Source organism: Dipodomys merriami, unplaced genomic scaffold (assembly GCF_024711535.1).
Source record: "Dipodomys merriami isolate MVZ:Mamm:240054 unplaced genomic scaffold, mDipMer1.0.p SCAF_16, whole genome shotgun sequence".
Taxonomy (NCBI): domain Eukaryota; kingdom Metazoa; phylum Chordata; class Mammalia; order Rodentia; family Heteromyidae; genus Dipodomys; species Dipodomys merriami.
In genome coordinates this window covers 3,157,818-3,171,816 of record NW_027202937.1, presented here as the reverse complement: position 1 = coordinate 3,171,816, position 13,999 = coordinate 3,157,818, and the positions used below count along the sequence as shown (strand labels likewise).

Genomic DNA, 13,999 nt, shown 5'->3' with positions numbered 1-13,999 from the left:
GGACAGGGATGGTAAGGGGAGAAGGCCAGCCTTCCCTATTTTGGGAGGCAGGAGGCAGCAGGTGGCCGGCTGGCACTGGGACATGTGAACCCTCCCTTCGGGAACCATGTGGCCAGCAGCAGGGCAGCCTGGCACTGCCCGGCACGGCCCAGACCCTGCGTGGGGAGGGAGATCTGGGTTCTTTGCCACAAGGGCAGTCTAGAAGGACAAAGACCATGACCCCCCCCACCCCAAAGTCTGCAGGAAAGCAAGCCCCAGGGACGAGAATGTCTGAGGGGCCTCAGCCCAAGTGGGGACTCAGGTCTGATATTTATTTTTAAATTTTCGATGTTTTGTTTTGATTATAAAAGTGATGGTGAGAGGGGTTGCAGTTATATAAGTCAGGTAATGCGTATGTTTCTTCTTGGACAATATCACCTCTTCCCTTGCTCTCTCCCAGTTTTTCCCTCCCGTCCCCACCCACAAGCTGTACAGTTCCTGTTCCGTATAGTGTCTAGTGAGTACCACTGCTGCATTTGTTCACCCTTTTCCCTCCATTTCTGTGTATCCCCCTCCTCACCCTCCCAAAGACAGATAAACGAACAAATGAGGCAAAAAGAAAAGAAAACAAAAGCAATAACCAAGGAAAAAAAAAAACCAAAAACCTCTTGTTTCCATTTGCTGGAGTGCATGTGGATAATATGATTGTATATGATCAGAGGCACATAGGCCTCTCCTTTGTATTCCTCCCCTGACAGTGTAGGTCTGATCTTTAAGAGAAACCACAGCTGAGCCACGCTTGGACTGAGGCGGGAGCTGGCAGCCGGCGGTGGTGGCTCTGTGAGGCGGGTGTCGGCCTGCAACGGGGCAGGTCCCTGCAGGTTATTTTGGGGTAGGCAGCAGGAGCAGGAGACTTCCCAGCCCAAAATAGCCTTCCCTGGGTGTCATTCCCAAGACGTGCTCAATTCCCAGGCATGCTTGTCACACGGCTCTATTCCTCCTGCCCCTCCCAGCGGAGGGGGCAGGGCAGAGGGACCGCACAGATGAGCCTTATTTCCTAATCAGGACTGTAGAGGAGTCCCGTGCCAGTCTCCAGGGCCACCAAAAGCTGCCAGCCACTTGCCAAACTCCTCCTTCGGAAGGGGGCTGCCAACCCCCTCCCTTGTTCTGGGAAGCCCTCTAGCTCCACCTGCCTCCCTAGCTTATGGTCTGTCTGTCTCTTTTGTGTCTGTGTGCCAGTCATGGAACTTGAACTCAGGGCCTGGGTCTTTGGCTGTACTTTGGCTGTTTTGCTCAAGGCTGGTGTTCTGCCACTTGAGCCACAGCTCCACATCTGGCTTTTTTTTTTAACTGGTTCATTGGAAATAAGAGTCTCACGGGCTTTCTCGCCTGGCCTGGCTTCAAACAGTGATCCTCAGATCTCAGCCTCCTGTGTAGCTAGGATTACAACTGTGAGCCACTAGCACCCAGTAAGTTAAGTCATTTCTTGAGGTCTGGGGCTCCCCCTCAAACTGGGGGTGGGGGGAGTCCCTAAGGACAGGGAATATATCTCCCTGTTCAGCCTGGGGCTCTCTCAGGGCAGAACCTCCATTTCTAGAACAGGGGGAAGAAATTCATCCTGGGCTTAGGAGCTAGGGATGCCAGCACTGGTCTTGGTGCTACCCCTAGATGCTTGGTCCACAGATCCAGGTTCAAGTCCAAGCTTGGACACTTCTAGTTTCTACATTTTCCACCCAGACTCTCCCTGGGGCCTTGAAGAAATCTTTCCTTCCTCCAAGGACTGCTGAAGGCTTGAATGAGAAGGTTCGTGTAGTACAGGTGGAGGCTATAACGAGAGGCCGATTCTCTGGTTACTTGTGGGTAACCCTAGGCCCCATGACCCTGGACCAGGGCCCAGGGTGGCCGCAGAGTGACCCAGGTCACTGACCAGGTCAGACAGCTCCTCAGGTTCTGGCCTGTAGCTCCAAGAACGTGAGCGTCCAGGGGTGGCCCTCAAGCAGCTCCCCTCCCCGACTTCAGTCCCCAGCTCCAGCCATCTCCAGTCCCCGTCCTCTCCCTTGGCCACATGGAGGAGCTCAGATCCCTTGCACGGATGACATCTGGTGTGATATGACACTTCAGAGCTGGACAGGGGACACGGGCCAGGGCTAGACAGTATAAATATGTCTGGGGAGTTTACATTGTGGGGGGCCAGGAGGCCACCCCTGTTTATTCCTGTGGAGTTCACGGCCAGGTCACCACCCTAGGCCAGAGGCAGAGGGAATCCTTGGCTGATGGCCCTGACCCCAGGGAAGCTTGTAGATGTCACAGGCCACGCCCTCCGGTCACACCCACAGATTGTGTGTGCTTGTATATTTGTGCTGGGGCTTGAACTCAGGGCCTGACATCCTTGCTTGGCTTTTTCACTCCAAACTAGCACTCAATCACTTGAGCCACATCTCCACCTCCAGCAACTTGCTGGCTCATTGCAGGTAAGAGTCTCACAGACTTTCCTGCCCTGGCTGCCTTTGAATCATGATCCTCGGGTCTCAGCCGCCTGAGTAGCTAGGATGTCAGGTAGGCGCTACCCAGTGCCCAGCTGGATGATGCCTTTTGCACTTGGGAGTCAGAGGACAGAGAGGTCTCCTCCAGCCTGTTGGGTGGGGGAGCCTGGGCCTCTCTCAGCCCTCAGCCCTCCCAGGGACTCAGCTCAGACCCCAGGGGACCCCGAGGTCAGGCCAGGCCCTGCTAGCTCACATGACTTAATGCTGCCTCTGAACTTGTCCGGTGCCTGACTTTTTTGACCATCCCCCACCTGTCAGCATCTTCCTGCAGACTGGCGCACCAGGACTGTGAGGAGGGTTCAGGCCCGCTGCACCTGCCCACTGGTCCAGGCCCTGAGCCCCATCCAGAGCTGCCTGTGCTGCTTACAGTGGCCAACAGACCAACATAAGGGACCGTCTAGGCCAGGCACCAGTGGTTCCTGAGTTCAAGCCCCCATACCAGCACACACTAGAAAAAGAGTGGCAGCCTTACACAGCTTCCACAGAATCCACTTGGATTCTGTGCAGGTAGGGAAACTGAGGCTGAGTCACTCCCAGGACGTGGTTGAGTGAGGTACCCATGGTGTTCAGCTAGTGACATCAGGATTCAAGCTGAGCTCTGGCTCTGACTTCCGCCCATAGCCCGCCTCTTCCTCAGGAGCCAGCAAGTTTCCTGGGAGGGGAGGTCGCAGGGGGCACCGTGCTGCCCACAGAGGTCACCTTGGGAAGTCAGAGCGGATTGTCTGTGTGTGTTCTCACGCAGTAACAGCAACCCCAGCTGCTGTGAATGGAGCCGTTGGTCCCGCCTGCTTCCACACCGAGTGCTGCATGCCCAGTATCTCAGGGACTCCTCGTTACACTCCTACGAGACATGCCAGCATTGGAAAACCCAGTTTACAGTTGGGGAGACTGAGGCACAAAGAGCTAAGGCAACTTTTCCAAGATCACTCCACTATGATCAAAATTAGGATTGGAACCCAGAGCCACCTTGCCGTGGACAGGAGAAAGGGGTGGCGGCTGATGATGAATTTGGCATGGTGCAGACTGGTGAGTGTGAGTGTGATGGCACGCACGCACACACACACACACACGCGCATGCATGCGCACATGCGTGCACAGGAGTCAGCAAGCGGACATGCCCAGCTCAGTCACAGCCCAGCCCAGAACTGCACGATGAATGAAGGCCAGGCTTCTGGCAGAGATGGGACATGGATGTGTGTAGAACCTGCAAGGAGGGAGGATGAAGCCCATTCCCAACAGTGCAGGTCCCTCAGGGGTCCCAAGGCTAACCTCCCAAGGTCACTTGTGTGCCCTTGACCTCAGCATGTATGCAGCTGACTTCTGGAATGACCAGATGGTGACAACATGGTGGTTGGGTCGGTGTCGGGGCAGGGAGCCATGGGACAGTGCTGTTGGCAGAGGAGGTGACCTCGGTGATGGAGGAGATGGCTGTGGGGGAGGGGACAGCCAAGGTGTTGTTGACAGTGGGCAGTGATGAGGATAAAGATAAGAAAGGAAGTCGGAGGAAGGGCGACGGACCATGGCGGCTTTAGGAACTGTTTGCTGGGGTCCGGGGCGGAAGAATTTGGCAGGCTGGGTGATGGCTGGGGTCTCGCTCCCTGATCGCGGAACTCACGCGGTGCTATGGAGAAGAGGTTGTTCACAGTATAAACAGGAGGACAGCAGAAAGGACCTGCCCATCCCAATGGAAAATCCTTATAAGGAACCTCTTAAGAAATGTGTCTTATGTGGGAAACATGTAGATTATAAGAATGTACAGCTTTTGTCTCAATTTATTTCTCTATTTACTGGATGCATTTATGGAAGGAATATAACAGGTCTTTGTGGGAAGAAACAGAAAGAAATAACCAAAGCAATTAAAAGAGCTCAAATCATGGGATTTATGCCAGTTACATACAAGGATCCTGCTTATCTCAAGGACCCCAAAATTTGTAACATCCGATATTGAGAATGAATAATGAAGTTATTGCCAATAAATTCCTTTATAATAAGCAAAAAAAAAAAAAAAGAAAGGAAGTCGGGCACCGGTAGATCACTCCTGTAATCCTTGCCACTCAGGGGGCTGAGATCTGAGGAGTGTGGTTCAAAGCCAGCTCAGGCAGGCAAGTGCGTGAGACTCTTAGCTCCGGTGAACCACCAAACAAGCTGGAAGTGGAGCTGTGACTCAAGTAGGAGAGCACTAGCCTTGAGCAAAAAAGTTCAGGGATAGCTCCTAGGCCTTGAGTTCAAGTCATAGGACTAGCACACACACACCAGGAAGAGAGAGACAGAGACAGAGACAGAGAGACAGAGAGACAGAGGAAGGGATGGAGGAAGGGAGGGAGGGAAGGAGAAAGGGGGAGGGAGGGAGGGAGAGAGGGAGAGGAAGGGAGGAAAGAAAGAAAGAAAGAAGAAAGAAAGAAAGAAAGAAAGAAAGAAAGAAAGAAAGAAAGAAAGAAAGAAAGAAAGAAAGAAAGAAAGGAAAGAAAGAAAGGGAAAGGAAGGAAGGAAGGAAGGGGAAGGAGGGAGGGAGAGGGGGAAGGAAGGAGGGAGGGAAGATCCAGCCCTCACTGGCCACTTGGCTGTTTCCCACAGCTCTTCACAGCTCACCCCACCAGCGCCCACCCTGACCCCTGGCAGGGGGACATGAGGAGTCCATTGACCCACTGAGAAGTCACATCCTGCTTGTCCAAGGTCACGAAGCCAATCAGTGGCCAAAGCCCGACTGGCCTGGGCTCTCTGCCCTTAGTGGTTCTCAGCTTCCTCCCCAGGGAGGGTGAGGTGCCAGGGCAGCTCTGCAGCCACGCCACGGGCCGGGCCGCGCGGGGCCTGCCGGCACCCACACAGAGGGCCTCCGCCGGGAGTGGGGAGGAACAGAGCTGGAGGAGGAGGAGGAAGCCGCTGGAGCCCAGCCGCTCAGCCCTCGTGCTGCGTGACCTTCGCTGAGCATCGGCCAAGCAGATGTCAGCTGCCAGATGACAGCAGGCCTGCCGGGCAGAGCGGCTGGAGCCTGGCAGGGGTCACACACACACACCAAAGGGATGAAGTCAGGAGCAGGAAATATTCCTGGAGTCAGAGAAAGGCTTCTCTGGGCTGCCATTCCTGGAAAGTTCCGCTCTGATTGGCTTGAGGCTGGGCCTTCTGCGTAGGCCCTTCCCAGTCAGCAAGGAGTTTATTAATAACACCCCTGAGCGTGTCCCTGCCCTTCCCCCTGCCCTCAGCCCAGGGGAGGGAGGAGGGGTCAGGAGAGAGGGTGAGGTCAGGAGCCTGAACACTGATCTAAGTAGAGGGTGCAAATGCCCTGCACCCCCGGACCACACTTCCCTCCCGAGGCCCTGGAGCGTCCTCTGCTCCAGCCATAGATCGGGGCAGGGGGCTTAGGGGCAAGGGTACAGGGGGCTTGGATGGGGGACAGATGATCCGTGGCCGACAAGCATGCCCCGTGCCTGTGGCCTGGCCAGAGGGAAGTTATAAGGAGCGTCTGGGGTGTTTGGGTGCTGGTTGGAAGTGTATGTAAACCAGCAGCTCCGCTCCTGGCACATGAGTTCTGCCTGTACCCTTGTGAGCCTAGGTGGCAAGTGGGCGGCTCAGGAGAGCGAAGGTGTGAAGGCTCTCCCTGCACCAGTTCTGGCGCTCATTAGCACCCACAGCCCAGGTGTCCCGCCTCCGCCCCCCTCCACCTGCTGGCCTTGACCTCATTAGGCCCAGTCCCTTCCCTAGGACTGGGGGGAGGGGGCTGGCATTCCTCAGCTTGCCTGGCAGCAGCCCTAAGGGCGGCGGGAGAGACACTGAACTTAATATAGGTGTCTCTGGTTTCCCCTGCTGCCTCTCCCCATCCTATGACCCTATGACCCAGTCCTGGCGGGGAGGCCTGGACAGAGCCAGGAGCACCTGGTTCTGTCACTGTGGGAGGCTCTGCCCCGCCAGGCATCCTCCAGAGAAGCCCCTGGCCCGGCTCAGCTCCTAGGAGCGAAAGAGCGCAGCCAGGTCGCAGTGGCCATCAGTGACCCCAACCAGAAGGGGAGAGGGCGCTGGGGACAGCTCCTTTTGACCCACCCTACCCTCCTTCCCCTTCCTGCCCACAGAGTACAGTGCCAAGTGAGGGGACACAGTCTGAGGGGACGGTCATGTCACCATTATCCACCCAGACCCGCTTTACCTGTCCTGACCATCACGTGCCCTCTGTGTTGGCCATGGGGTGGTTCAATGTCACGTCTCCTGCCACTCTCTTTCCTTCTTCGCTGCTGAGTAGTATTTTCTCGAATGGGTCTGCCACAATTCACACATCTATTCTTCTGCTGATGGATATTTGGGTCGTTTCCCACTTTTAAGTATTACCTTGAAAGCAGCCAGAACATCTTGTCTAGAGCATTGTGTGTGTGTGTGTGTGATTGTGTGATTGTTGTGTGTGTGTGTGTGTGTGTGTGTGTGTGTGTGTGTGTGTGTGTGTGTGTGTTCCTAGGGTGGTCATGTACATTGCAGCATCTTAGTGGCTTAAACCAGCAGAAATGTATTTTCTCCTACTCAAGGCTGAGCCGAAGGGCTGGAAAGGCAGCTCAGTGGTAGAGTGCTTGCCTTGCATGCATGAGGCCCTTGGTTTGATTCCTCAGCACCATATAAGCAGAAAAGCCAGAAGTGGAGCTGTGGCTCAAGTGGTAGAGCGCTCACCTTGAGCTGAAGAGCTGAGGGACAGCGCCCAGGCCCAGAGTTCAGGGCTGAGCCAAATGTGTTGGCAGGACTGGTTTTTCTACTGGGCGCTGAGAGGAATGTTCCATGTCTCTCTCCTGGCTCCTGGTGGCTGCTGCAGCCCTCAGCATCCCTTGGCTTGTGGCTGTATCACTGTCTTTTCTCTTCTTTATATGGTCATTTCTGAGTCTCTCCTTGTCTCCAAATCACTCTCTCCTGCTAAGAATACAACCATAGCCTGGTGCCTGTGGTTCACACCTGTAATCCTAGCTGAAGAGGCTGACCTCTGAAGGTCTCAGTTCAAAGCCAGCTCAGGCAGGAAAGTCTGTGACATTCTTCCCCCCACCCCCAACAGTCATGGGGCCCGAACTCTGTGCCTGGGCGCTGTCCCTCAGCTCAAGGCTCAAGGCTAGTGCTCTACCAGTAGTGCCACAGTGCTACTTCCAGCTTTTTCTGCTTATGTGGTGCTGAGGAAGCAAACCCAGGGCCTCATGCATGCAAGACAAGCACTCTACCATTGGAACACCTTCCCAGACCCATCTGTGACATTCTTTTTTTTTTGGTCCAGTCATGGGGCCTGAACTCTGGGCCTGGGTGCTGTCCCTCAGCTCTTCAGCTCAAGGCTAGTGCTCTACCACTTGAGCCACAGCACCATTTCTGGCTTTTTTCTTTTTGCTTATGTGGTGCTGAGGAATCGAACCCAGGGCCTCAGGCATGCAAGGCAAGCATTCTACCACTGAGCCACCTTCCCAGCCCCCGGTCTGTGACGTTCTTATCTCCAGTAAACTACAAAAAAAAAACCTGAAAGTGGAGCTGTGACTCAAATGGAAAAGCACTAGCCTTGAGCAAAAGAAGCTCAGGAACAGTGTCTAAGCCCTGAGTTCAAGCACACGCAGAGAGACAGAGAGAGACAGAGACAGAGAGAGAGAGAGAATTAGGCCCACTCAAATCCAGTAAGATCTCATGTTTATTTTTATTTTTTCTTTTCTTTTTCTCATTCAGCTGATATTCTACCACTCAAGCCAGGCCCCCAGCCCAGTTTTTTTGCTGCTTAATTGGAGATGGAGGCTCTCAGATTTTTCTAACAAGCATGACTTCAAGCCACAATCCCTGAGTAGGTAGGATTACAGGCGTGAGCCACTAGAGCCTGGCTAAAGGGCTCATGCTAACTTGAACCTATTTTAAGTTAAAGGAAAAAATTCTCTGGCAAGCATGGTGGTGCTCACCTGTGGTTACCACCCAGGAGATTCAGGCTGAAGAATCACAAGGTCTAGATCAGCCTGAGCTGTAGAGTAAGACCTTTTCTCAAAATCTAAAAAGGGAGGGCTGGGAAGGTGGCCCAGTGGTAGAGCGCTTGCCTTGCATGCCTGAAGCCCTGGGTTCGATTCCTCAGCACCACATAAGCAAAAAGAAAAACAAAGCCAGAAGTGGCGCTGTGGCTCAAGTGGTAGAGCACTAGCCTTGAGCTGAAGAGCTGAGGGACAGCGCCCAGGCCCAGAGTTCAGGCCCCACGACCAGACCCAAAAAATAAAAAATAAATAAATAAGTAAATAAAAATCTAAAAAGGGAGGGAGGGAATAGGGGTAAGAGACAGAACCCGAGTCAAACACAAATAAGCAACCAAATAAGCCTATTTCAGAATCTGTTCAGAAGATGCCAACTTACCACATCAGGGATCATGCGACCTGCTTGCAAATGTGCATCCTGTGTGGGTGTGTGCCATATGCGCTAGCCTAAGGTGGTTCCGTGTGCCTAGGCACGCGCCGTGACGGCTCCTCTGTGTGGAGAGTCTGACCGTGGCTGTGGCTGGGCTTGTGCATACAAGGGATGCATCCACGTGCTCCCGGTCCTTGGTGTGGAGTCCCCGCTGGACAGGCTGAGGAGGATGGCAATGCAGGCTGGTGACAGCAGACTGAAGAGGGGTCAGCCAGCCAGGGGGCAGACGAGGGCGCCCTCAGGGCCTCATGAATCTGGAGGCTGGCTGGCGGTGACTGGCTCCGAGAGGCCAGATTAGGAGTGGTCCATTGAGCCGGGTGTAGGAAGGTAGGCTGAGCCAGGGCTGCCCACAGCAGTGCTGTTCCCAGGTCCCCTTCCAGGAAGGTTCCTAGAAGGCCCCTCCACCCCTGCTCCCACCCCCTGCACACCATTTGCCTGGTCGGGGAGGCGGTCGCTGACTCATTCTTCCCAGGGCCAGAAGCCAGGACGGGGTTACCTGTTGTGCCAGCCAGGCAGAGGTGGAGCAGGGGCACCAGTCTCCCCCCCCCCCCGCCCCACCCTCAAGCTCTGCCACACCTCTCTCTCACCTGTGTCCTGCATCTTGGCAGGGAACTTGATTCAGGAATCAAAGAAAGACCAGAGCGAACCTATAGCCAAGGAAGATCCAAGATGAGGGGGGCTTGTCTCCAAGGGTGATTCTCTAAAGCAAACCCACCACCAAACCCTCCCAGCAGGAACCCAGGAGGGTCCCAGGAAGTACTGTTGGCTTAGGGCCTGCCCTGCCTCACTGAAACCTCAAGGTCAAGTGTAAACGGAATTCTCATCAGCATCCCCACTGGACAGATGCCATCACTGAGGCTCAGGAGTCTACAGCACGAGTCTACACATTTGCTCACATTTGTCCAGTCTCTCTGTGTGCAGTGGGGCTTGAACCCAAGGCCTGGGTGCTGTCCCTTAGCTTTTTCTCTCACAGCTGGCACTCTACCCCTTGAGCCATATCTTCACTTCTGGCTTTTTGGTCATTAATTGGAGCTAAGAGTTTCACAGACTTTCCTGCCTGGGCTGGCTTCCAACTGCGATCCTCTGATCTCAGCCTCCTGAGTATTTAGGCAGATTCTTCTTTTTGATTATGTCCTCCACCCCAAACTCAGACCACAGCTGCTGCCACCACAGGCCATCACCCCCACCACCACCACATATACCCTCCAGATACAGTCTTCCTGCCATCCCTCCCACAAGAGCCCCTGGCCCAGGAGGTGGGAGGCGGGCTTCAGAGTGGTCTCTTCCTCTCGTGCCTTGCTGACTCCTCTGTCAGGGATGGGCTTTGGGTTGCACTGTTGGAGAAACCAGCTAGGATTGTCTGAGTCTACAGCTGGGTTTGAATGCTGTGACTGGGCTGAGAGAGCACCCCAGGCGGGTGTACTCACCCACCAAGCCTGCTTGTGGGTAGAGCTGCAGGTACGCACAGCTGCAGGCAGAGGCCCCGCCTCTATGCACAGCTGGTACCTGGATGGTACAGGCATGCCCAGCACTGTGCACTCCCTGAGGGTCTCTGTGAATCCACCTGCTGCATCCCACACATCTGGAGAGAGACGCTCCCCTCCTTCCCTTCCCAGACCACTGCCACCATCCTGTCCCCAGGAAAGGGTCTGATGGGAAACTGCCTACAGCTGGCAACAGAGACACCTGAGTGTCCAGTCCCCCCAGGCTGGGCTGCTGGTATCCTTGAGCCGGCCTTGCTGCACCCAGGCCATGTGCTGGGGCTACAGGGGGGAGGAGGCAGCCCCGGCTTCCAGCAGTCTAGAAAGAAGGGAGCTCATTACCCAGCACTCACTCCGTATGTTGTGGGAGGGGGTGTTGAGCCAGGGCTTGGCACTGACTACAAAGGGTAGGGGGCACCCCGCTCTCCCTCCATCGCCGCCGATGCTGTCTGGAGGAGGGGCTGTGACGCTTGGTGGCCTCATGTGCCCAGGAGGAAGTAGCTAATTGCTGGCCTGATGACTGGGCGGCCTGAAGAGTGGGGTGAGGAGGATGCCAAGGGCGGGTAGCAGCAGGCGCTCGGCCCGAGGAGGGGCCCTGTGGCAGTGGGGTGGTGCATCCTGCGGAGGGCAGGCGTGGGGTGGCCACAGCCCCAGGGGAAGGGGGCGGGGCACTGAGGCTGTGACCGTGGGAAAGGGCTTTCCCAGGGCCTCGCTCGGCTTCCGGAGAAAGAGTTGAGAGCTCGGAGGCCTGCAGGGCCGGGGCTTCCTGCCCTTGCTCCCCTATTGCTTGTCTGTCCCCTTGCTCCCCTACTTGCCTGTCTCTCCCCTTGCTCCCCTATTGCCTGTCTCTCCCTCCTCCACTCTCCCTAGTTTGTTGTGGTTTTTTTTTTTTTTGCAATAGATGGGGGTTCGCCTCCACCAATATGAGCCACACCTCCTGCCAAAGCTTCCAGAAGCCATGAGCCACTCCAACTGTCCTCAGACAGCTGTGGCAGAGGGGACAGCATCAGGAGTGATGATGGGGGAGTTTGAGGCCCAACAAGGGCTGGGGCTTGGCTTAGGAAGAGAGAGAAGGTGGGCAGGAGCCCCTGTACCAAGGACCATGGCATCCCTTGCCATCCCAAACCCTGAGTACCTAGCACAGGCAGCGTCTCCCACACCGTGGGAAGCCGTGACCCTCTGGGCCAAGCAAGCATGGCCCTCCACGACCAGAGCAGGGGACAGGACCAAGTGAGGAGGGTCAAGATTCACCCCCTAAATTTCCAGGGGCATCAGTGCTGGAGAGCTGGATCCAAGACAAGGGCTCCATGCATCTGTATGTAGGTCAGTCCTCCAGCCCCCTGGCGCCCCCTGTAGGCAGGGAGCTACACAAGTACTGACAGTCCTCCCCCCTCCCAGGATCCTCCTCCCCGCGCCCCACCCCCTCCGTAGCCCAGGCCCAGGGCAGGAGAGGAGGAGATGCCCTCCTGCCTTGGGAAGCCTCAGAGCCTGTCTCAGGGGAATCCACAGACACTGACCTAGGGACTCCAGTCTGCTGGCTGAAAAATGAGCCCCTGTCTTCAGGAAGCTCCCAGTCTGATGCAGGAAACAAGCACTGTCTTCAGAGAGCCTTCTGAAGGGAGACCCAGCATCCCAGTGTGAGGGAAGAGGCACTGACTCTGTCCCCAAGGAATTCTCAAATGTGGGTAACAGGCTGGGTTTTCAGGGGCGCACAGTGCGTTTCAAGATACAGATTAGACATTTCAATATCTACAGGACTGCCAGCAGGAAGGGAGGGGAGTGCAAAAATCCAGTTAAGCAGATAAACAATAAAGAATATTTTAGGATAAGTATATCCCATGCAGTGTTGGAGATATACTTATCCTGAACCATGTATTCAATGTAACCCAATGTCCTATGTTTTTATTTGCCAGTCTAAGGAGGGCCTCCTACCACACACACACACACACACACACACACACACACGCAGGTGGGAAAGCAGGTAACCCTGCACAAGCCCCAGGAGGGTAGATGGGGGCAGGGGGAGTCCTGGGGCTCAGCTGGCAGCAGTTTAAAATTCCTTCCAGGCCAGATCCCTAATCCTTCCGTGCACAATGGCTGCCTTCTCCCCCGCGGGTCGTGGCAGTGCCACCACAGGCCTCTTTAAGTCCCTTTGAAGCCGCCAGAGCCCGCGCCGCAGGAGGCCCCGCCGCTATGCCAGCTATGTCCCCGCCGCAGCCCGCCACCACCACTCCCCCGTTAATACCGGCTAATCTGGCTAATAAATAAACTCCCTCCCGGCCGCACCCCCTCCCGCCGGCTCCCTCTGCTCCCCAAGAACTGATTGCGGAGCCCCGCGGGAGCCAGAGGCCCGCTGCACCCCCACTCCTTTCTGCTGCCTCCTATTGCCGTCCTGGGTCCGCTGCGGGCTCCGATCCCGGGAACACCAGATGCACCTGCGCGCCAGGGGCGGGATCAGGATGGGCTTCCCCCTCCTCCCACCCCCTACCCGGGTCCTGCTTCGAACCGGGCAGGAGCCAGGGCTGGCAGAGCGCCCCCTAGAGGCCGGAGGCAGATGGCCACGCCCCCGTCCACGGCCACGCCTCCAGGCTCCCCGGGCCACGCCCCCATGTGCCCAGGCCACACCCCCACGGCCGGTCACACCCCTGTGCGCCCAGGCCACGCCCCAGGGCCTGGCCACGCCCCTGTCCAAGACCACGCCTCCAGGCTCCCCAGGCCACGCCCCCATGTGCCCAGGCCACACCCCCACGGCCGGTCACACCCCTGTGCGCCCAGGCCACGCCCCAGGGCCCGGCCACGCCCCTGTCCCTGCCACCTCGCTGCTGCGGACCAGGCTTGGTGCCCGCCACAAATGCTCCTGTGCGGGACCTTCCCAGCGGCCTCTGCCGTGTGTCCCCACCCGGGCCGGCATCGCTAGTCCTCCTACAACGATCCCCGATCGCGGGGAAGAAGTGATGGGAAGGCAGGGACCCGAGGCCACCCCTCCCCGGCCCCCCTAAACCTTTCCCCAGGCCCGTTCCCATCCCGCCCCCCTTGACGGACCCCCAATCTCCAGGGAGAACCCCAAGGTTCCTCCTGGGGAGGGGTGCAGGACCTGGGGCTTCGCCAAGACCGGCTCCCTCTGGCTGAGGAAGCGTAAGGGGAGGTTAGGGACCCGATCCCTGAGACCTGGGGGGAGCAGCCACGGGGCCTCAGTGACCCCATTTTGCTGCCAGGCACAGAAGGGTTCCAGGGAAAGCCACTCTGCCACCACCTCCCGACCATGGCCTTATGACAGGTGTCGCTGGCTCCTTCCTTGACAGGAAGAAAAGGGAGGCCCCCATCCCAGACCCCGAGGCCCTGTGGATCGGCTGGGGCCCCCTGTCCCGGGAGAGCTGGGGAGCTGGTGTCTTCAGGTGTGACTCCCAGGGTGGGCTGGAGAAGGCTGAGGTCACAGAAGACAAGCTGGAGGTCTGGGGTCGCCGGGGAGCAGCATGACCCCAACTCTCATGCATAGCAGGTCCTTCCTCTCCAGCAGCCATGGTAGCTCCTCACCCCAGGAGACTGGTCGTTCTTGGGGTAGGAAATTGAGAGGAGTTGAGAAAGCACCACAGGGCGTACTCCCAGGGCCTGGAC

At 56.7% G+C, this 13,999-nt stretch overlaps 1 pseudogene; it reads left to right on the top strand.

Annotated features, from left to right (window-relative positions):
- The first annotated feature begins 4,030 nt into the window (after positions 1 to 4,030).
- On the top strand, positions 4,031 to 4,513 carry LOC138827736 (small ribosomal subunit protein bS18m pseudogene; annotated as a pseudogene).
- Positions 4,514 to 13,999: the final 9,486 nt, after the last annotated feature.